We start from the raw sequence: 8550 nt of genomic DNA, 5'->3' as shown, positions 1-8550 counted from the left end.
ACAGGAGTACCTACTGGATACTATTCCCAGAGAAAGACACAATGTAGGGGGAAGGAATAAGAAAGTTATAAAGTCAGAATTCCTGGAATAAAAACAGGCCAGAACTGTCCTAAAATACCACAAAGCATAACCTCTATGAATAAGGGAAACAATATTCAAGATCATTCAGCTAGCTATAATTAAAACCAGAATTTCTGGGTCCTATCCTAATGTTCTTCAGAGGCCACTTACCTGCAAAATAGCAGAGAACCCACCTCTATATCTCTATTGTCCAGAATCTCATCTCCACTATTGACAAATTAACCATGAATTTTATTTGCCATTCTTTAGGGCTGCCTGCTCAGCACTGGTAGTTGCACTCCCCATCCACAACACTCAAGCTTTAAGTGAAGCTATGGATAGTTTTCTGTTATTTTCAAGTCATCTTTTGTCACAGCTGAGTGTCTGGGTTGAATTGAATTTCTGAGAACTGCATAGACTGTAGAGCTTTCAGAAGGGAGCTTAGAAAACAGCAACAGGAGGTAGGAACATGACATGGTTGCAGGCTGGATGACTTCCAGTTGGTGTAAAAACTAAGTATGTACATGGTGGGGGTGGGTAGGAGGATTTGGATAGAAATGCAGAGATGATGAAAAGGAGGAAGTGAGTAGAAGAAGGAAAGGAGGAACAGCTCTGTTAAAAACAGCATAGGGCCGGGGATTTAGCTCAGTGGTTTTGACACCTGCTGCGCAAGTGCAAGGACCCAAGTTCAATCCCCGGTACCAAAAAAAAACGGCATAGAGAGGGAGACAGAGAAAGAAATAGCGGGTTTCTCTCTCTATGGGCAGGCCATAGCATTTTTAATTTATGTGTCTGCCTCCCCTCTAGATACCAAGGTCTGGCGGTCCCTGTGTCAGATTCGTCTCCGTGTACCAATCCTTAGCCCTGAGTCTGACATCAAGCAGACTCTTAGTATATATTTGTCAAATAAATCAGTGAACATAAAGCCTCCTACATTTCAGGCAATAACAAACTTACAGAAAGTGTACTGCTACCCTTATTGCATACAAAAGAAAATTTAAGTCACAGAGTTTTAATCAAAGCCCACAGCGACGCAGTGCTACAGTTTGAACATTCCCTCCAAAAGTCACGTTGAAATTAGATTGCCACTGTACCAGAATGAAAAGGTGGAACCTTGAGAGGTAATAAAATCATGAGGGTGCTGCAGAAGAGGAGTCCGGGTAGAATAAGTTCTGCCTGATTTCTTCTCTCTGTCTTACAAGCTTGCTTGCCCTTCAATGTGTTATCACACAGTACAGAGCCTCACACCGACACCAGCACCCTGTTCTTTAACCTCCCTAGAAACATAATTTACTGTTTATAATTTGTTTAGTTTGTGGCATACAGTTTTATAGGCACCAGGAAATGGATTAAGACAGATGAGCTATAAAAAATGGACTCAGAGTTTTTATCTTAAATGAGGCTGACCCCAAAGCCATGCCTCCCAGTAGCCATATTTTTTATGGATAAATTTTCCAAACTTCTTGCATTTATGAACCAAAGAGAACTCATGTTACTTACTAGGACTATTTGGGTCAGGGCTAAGGTCCCCTAGAATTCTGAAATGGGTGTAATAACTGACACAGTTGGGGTTCCACCTAGATGTCTTCATATCATTTGTCCTATTTCCACGGACCTCTCTGCTAAATTTTGTGTTATTTTAATTCTGACTGTCAGCACCTGAGACTTTCTTCAGAGAACTTTCTCCCAGATGTGAAGCAAGCTACATTTTCTGGGAGTTCTCTTCCCTTTGGCTAATGAGTGATGGTGTGTAAGAATGAAAGCTCAGCTCTCTGGGTACAAACCCTAAAAAGTAATACACATTAGAGTTACCCTCTGTGAGACCTGAAATTTTACCCTTGTTTGAGTTCTTCCCCCTCTACCCAACTCCTCCTATTTCCTTACCATTTTATCTCAGAATTCTTTCCTTCCTTGCATATGCACTCTGGTTTTAGGGTCTACTTCTGACAAACCTACCACAGACAAAGGGAAAAACCAAGCTACCCTATTACCCTGGTTTTCAACAGGTGAGAAGCAACGCTAAGCAAATGCTTCATATTAATAACATCCACCATGATTAGATGTGCTACATGCCTTATCTCAAATGTGCAAACACTGAAAGCTTATATTTGTTTTACAGATGAGAAAAAACTATTCTCTGAAAAGCTCTGCAACTTCTCCAGTGTCACATAGCTAAAAATGTTAGAGAGGGGATTCAAATCCAAAGTTATCTGAAATAACGCTTTCGGATTCCCCCTCCACACTATGCCTCTTTTTATGATACTTGCTTACCCACTGTTCTTGTTCTCCCCGCCCCCAGCCACTCCACTCCATTCCTCTCCTCCTTAAGAGGAGAGAAGGAAGGAAGTAGCAGCAGATGGATTCCTGTGCCCTCAACGTTCAGCACAATGACTGGTACATAGTAAGTCAATGGTCTGTAGGGCTTTGAATGGAAACAAGCACAAAGAAGATTCTCCAAATTCTGTCCAAAATTCTTTTGAATTAGTGTGAGAAAGCATCAGATACAGGCAGATTTCATTGGAAAATAATAAGGGGGTTTTAAGATATATACAAGGGGTTGACTTTTGGTACACTGAACCTCAGCAGACACCTATCTTGTACAATTCCTGCACATTCAGCTGAACCACATTTCATACGGGGACATCAAAACAGAAAAACAAAATTACATTACAAACAGCTTTAAATTCCCAGAAAATAAGGTACCTGTGCCTCATAAATTGCCTTTTTAGAGTCTTCCAATTTTTACCTTTTAAGATGAAGACAATAACATACACTATTTGGATGTTGAGATTTTCAAAAATGGGGTGTCCTTTTGTAATGTTTTTAAAAGTGGCATTATAAGATTTAAATCTAAGTGAAACCTCTGAACTTGCAAAGAAGAAAAATTCGAGGGTATGACAAAATTATTTCTAGCAACCATGACATTTCTTGATGTGAAACACTTTCTTTGAACTGTACAACACAGCAAGAGCAAGGATTCAGAATCTGACAAGAAAATAAGTGAGATGCCAGGCTGACGAAGACATTCTTTTCCTACAAAGCTTTTACTATAACTGGAGCCAGACAAAACCAGTGACATTAAGAGGGTTAAGTGGATGCTAGAAATGCTAGAACCAGACAAATCAAGTTTCTATCATCACTCTAGTACCTCCTCTGTGACTTGGACTAAATCATTTAACCTCTCAGTTTCCTTATGCATAAAATAGAGAACTAATCTTTTCAGTGTTGCTGGAGGATTAAAGATCAGGTATATAAGTTCTTAGCAGAGTAGAAGTTTGGTTAAGATGGTGATAGTGGAGGTAACAACATTTATTGCATGATTTATATATGTCAGATACAATTCAGAGTATTTTATCTTTTGTATTTTTTGAGGAAACTTCAGCTACTTTATCAGATAAACCCTAAAATCTGAGGGTTTATCACAATAGAAGATCAGTTCTTACAACAGTTTCACTGAGTAGCCAGAATGGTGGTGAGCAAAGCCACTTCTCCATGAAATCCTTTAGAAATTCAGGTTGACTGAGGCCCTGCCATCTTCAACGTGTGGCTGCCAAGGCTGCCTTGGGTGTTGGCATCTGACCAGCAGAATGGGGGACATAGCATGGGGTAAATGATGCTGGAGGTTTTTATTGACCAGATCTGAAAGCAGCCTATATCAGTTCTACCCATTCTCCCAAACGCAGACACTCCCATCTGATCCAATGCAAAGGAGAAGGGCTAGGATGCTTAATTCTTATATGGGAAGCCACAAATTCCACACCATATCCTTGTTGGACCACATTTCACAGTAAAGGGGTCACACAATGAGTCAAAGGGTGGGTACCAATATTATCCCTATTGTAGAAGATGAAGAAAATGGAGCCCTTAAAGTATTTCATGGTGGGTCTAAGAGGTGCTGCTAAGACCATCACCCTGTGCTCAGGCTCTGTTTATGGAAGTGGCTTGATACCATCTGTGGCAGGCAGCCTCTATGACAGTTATTTGTGTCACCCTTTCCCCCTCGAGCAACTTGCCTCTTACCAATAAAATGCGACAACCTTGAGGGGCTGTCACTTCTGTCATTACTTTCCAAAGGTGTTAGCTTCTGTCTTGCCAGTAGACATTCTCATTCTCATTCTCTCTTTTTCTCCTTCTCCTCCTCCTCCTCTTCTCTTCCTCCCCTCCTTTGAACTCTCTCTCTCCCTTGCAAGCTACCATACTGGAGAAATTGGGAATGAATTCTGGCCCAGAGCCAGCTAGGAACTGAGACCTGCAACCCAGCAGTCTTTGAGAAACTGAAGTTGGTCAACAACTATGCAAGAGCTAGGAAACATGTCCCAGTTGAGCCCCTAGATGAAAATTCATCCCCAGAAGACACCTCGATTGTGGCCCCAGGAAGGACCCTGATGCAAAGGACACAGGAAACCACCTCAGATTCCTGCACCTAGAAATTGTGAAATTTAAAAAATTTTTCCAGGCTACGTTTTGGGGTAAGTATTAATTATATACAAATAGATGACTAATGTATTATCTAAATCCAGGGGTTCTCAGCCCTTTTTATTACCATCATCAAAGTCATTATTATTTTACTCCCCATAGATTTACAGACCCCCCAAATTCCTTCTACCAAGAAAGCAACATTCATTAAACAAGAATTTATTTCCCATTTAGAAAAATTTTATGAAAGTATAATAGGGTCCACAGTAAAATAAAATCCCTGCCTTACTTGTTACATCACCAAGAGCCAAAGAGCTGGAATAAAAGGTATCACATCAATTTCAGATGCGCTTTACCCAAAGTCAAAAAGTTTGGTGTTGCTTTTAATTGCAAGACGTGGGGAGCATAATGATTTCTGAATGAAGTTTTTAAATATTGAAAATAGTGCTCTTTGCTCATAGCTTTATGTAAATTGTCAGATTTCATTCTCATAACAATCCTTTGGTAGGTGCTATTATTTTGCCCACTGGGACTTTGGAATAGACCCTTGAGTTCTAGGGGGTGCTATTCTTACCCAAAAACTTACACTGCCCTCCTAGAAGTGACTCTCCGAACCAAGATCAAAATAAGGCACCCTCGGAAGGAAGTGGGAGGGCTAGGGGAAAGGATAGAAGGGAATGGGATTAATATGAGAAAATGGAAAAATAGGAACAAAATCTTTGTAAATAGGGAGGAATGGAGGGGTTGAAGGGAGGGCTGGCCAAGGGAGAGACTACGTAAAGGTGCAAATTTCTGATGATGAGTGTCATTATATTGTATACCTAAAATGTACCAATGATTAGAATGAATAATCGATAATGTAAAATAGGAAGAAAAGGTCCAAAGGGGTAGGGGTAGTGGGAGGGGCAGGGGAAAGGAAAGAAGGAAAGGAAAAATGCTGAGAAAGGGAAAAAATGGAAATAAAGTCTTTGTAAATAGGGAGGAATGGAGGGCGTGAAGGGAGGGCTAGGAATGGGGAAAAAATAAGAACCAAGATGCATCATGTAAAGGTACAATTCCCAATGAGAAATGTAATTGTGTTGTATACCTACAATGTACCAATAAAAGAATTCAACAACAACAACAAAAATAATAAGGCACCCTGAATTAGGATTCTTAGCTTTCTACTCACCTATCCCAGAGGCCTCTTCTGGTCCTGTTTTCCTTTCCAGCTCAGATGCTAAGGCATTTCAAAGGCCAAGTCTGTTTTGCCAATGACCTGAGAAATATGCAAATAGACTAGAAGGACAGAAAATGCAACCAAGAAAGCATAATCCAATGCCTCCAGGACAGTGATAGCTAGAAGGAGTGGATGTCATTAGTAGAGACTCCTGATCCAGAGGAGCATACTTTTTCCTGAATTTAACTCCCTGCAACTATTGGCCCACATTACAATTCTGTCCCAAAAGAGGCAGGGACAGTTGTGGTTCATGCCAGCATGAAATGGATCACTGTGAATCAGACACATTCGTGCTTGAATTCCAAACCTGCCACTCACTAAATATATGATCTTAGATGAGTCATTTCATTTCTCTGAGCCTTAATTTTCCCCATCTGGAAAATGGGGTAAGTCTCTTTCTCAGAGCAGTACTGAAAGGAGGAAATGAAGCAGTGATACGCAATGCCTAACCCAGAGCCTGGAAAATAATAAAAATTCAATGATGGGTAACTGGAGTTGTTGCTATTATTAACATTAGGATGATCATTATTTTTCAAGGCTGAGATTAAATCTATGAGGGCAATATTTCAGTTGCATGTGGTATTGCTAACAGAACTGATTCAAAAATAGAATCTGACAATCTTTGGGACAGTGGGGTCTTTGTAATTGGGATCTGCTAAACAGTAAGCTGGGGGAGCCTACGCTGAACGAGAGGACATTATTGTTAACTGTTGCCAGCATGCCTTTAAATAAATAGGCAGCCAGAAAAGAGCTTTCTGGAAGTCTGACATCTCACTGTCTTCCTCCTCAAGAACACGTAAAGAACTGGTAATACCCACTGCTATCTGTGCAGTGTCTAGCTGGCCTTGTTCCAGGGAGTAGTGAGGACATAAATATAATTGCTTTAAAATGAAACAGCACAGGGCCAGGGATGTAGCTCAGTGACACCACACCTGCCTTGAAAGCGCAAGACCCTGAGTTCGATCCCCGGTACCGAAAAAAAAAAGGCATAGCATAGTACGTAGTCAGGAGCTTGAGGTTCAGTGAGAATCTGTTTCGACCAGCTCTGCTGCTGTCTTGCAGTGTTAGCTGTGCACGTTTAACCTCTCTGACCATCATCTTTTTCTTCTGCGATTGGGCAGCAGTAAAAATGCAATTTCACGGGGTCATTCTAGGGGAAAGTGAAATGAATGCCTATGATAACCAAAAGCTAACCCCTAAGTGTTTACCTGGTGTGAAGCGTTGAGCTAGTATCTCTTCATCCATTATTTTACTTCTCACAGCAGCCAGTAATAGAGATACGTATTACTATTACTCCTGTGTTACAGATAAGAAATAGAGGCATGGAGAAATAGGTTGACTAGCTCTGAGTTCCCAGTCCAAGAGTGCTTATCTTAATCTTAACCAGGGACTCTCGTGAGAATCAGTGTATGGAATTTAGTGAATTTGTGAATTTAAGTGGGAAAACAATCTTTATTTTCATAAGCTCTGATAGAAATTTAGTATGTTCCTCAATTATAAGCGTAGGCAGCAAACCATAATCATGCTAGAACTGATGTGAGTTTTGTCACTGATAGAATCACAAATATTATCACATCAAATTGTAGTTGCAGTAAATGGCTCAAATAATTGTGTGTGCTACTATTACTTTGAAACTGATCATTACAGCCTGTTATTTAATGCATTTGTTAACAAAGAACATATATAACTATATCAAAAATGTTTTAAAAATAGTTTCATGACTATATTTCAAGAGAATGAGTTTCTTTTCTAATATCATGTATTTTATTTTATGCGTGGAAAAGCATTACTCTGAGAAAGGAATCCACAGGCTTCGTCAGACCCCCAAATGTGTCTGTGCCACAAAAAGTTAAGAACCTCCATAAAGGTTATGGGTGGCTGTTAGAAAGCCCTTAGCATAAATCCAGATATCTAGCAAGTATGCAAATCAGAGAAGTGTCACCATAATGGTTATTACTACATGAAGTAAACCCTTGGTTATACAGATACAAATCTTTGGAAATGGTAAAGGATTCAATCTTGAAAGCTTTACCAATTGCCATGGTCATGAGGAAGGAAGCTGCTGAATCAGGAGAGATTGAAGGATTAAAGATTATCAACCACAACCTCCTCTTTCTGGGGATGAAGCAATAGAATACCAGAGATAGCTCAGGTTAGGCCCCAGGAACATGGCGAACTTGTGTTTGAATCAACGCCACCACCCCTCCCAAGATCTTCTGGGCCCAATCTTCAGTTCATTACAGGGCACAACATTCCAACATTGGATATGCAGCCACAGGTATGGGTCCCTCTAGAAGCACCTCCCCTAGGACAAGCTGACAAGATGCTAAATGAGCACACCATGTAGCACTTCTCAGAGCCAGGGCCAGGAGCCTCCACATTGCAGTGGTAGGAAGTCTGTCCCAAGTGCTGGATCTTGGGTCCCAATTCAGATCTACCTCATCTGAATCTCTGCAGGGGGAGCTTGGAAATCTGTATGTTTATCAAGCATTCCTAGCAATCCACATGCTCATTCAAGCGAGAACTGCCAGAATAGTTCAAGGATGAGCTCTGGGTTCAAATTTTGGTCCCATCACTTATTATTTGAATTCATTTGGATGAAATACTTGAACATTAGACAGATCTCTGAACAGAATATCCAAAGCACATTCGTGTCTACCCTTCATAGTTGTGAGGATCAAATACGGCAAAACACTGCAATGGAAGCCCGGGAAGAACAGGTACTTGCTAAGTGGTACTGTCCAAGGACAGTGTTCGTCTTCGCAAATTTCCTTTCCATGATTTTTGCTGTTTATGAGTTGTAACCAACTAGGTGGTCTCCCTAGAAAAGTGGTCTGTCCCTCCCCACAAAGGCA

The sequence above is a fragment of the Heterocephalus glaber genome, unplaced genomic scaffold (genome assembly GCF_053883595.1).
Source record: "Heterocephalus glaber isolate CG9 unplaced genomic scaffold, H.glaber_assembly_v1.0 deba00000943, whole genome shotgun sequence".
NCBI lineage: Eukaryota > Metazoa > Chordata > Mammalia > Rodentia > Bathyergidae > Heterocephalus > Heterocephalus glaber.
This window is presented reverse-complemented; position numbering follows the sequence as displayed.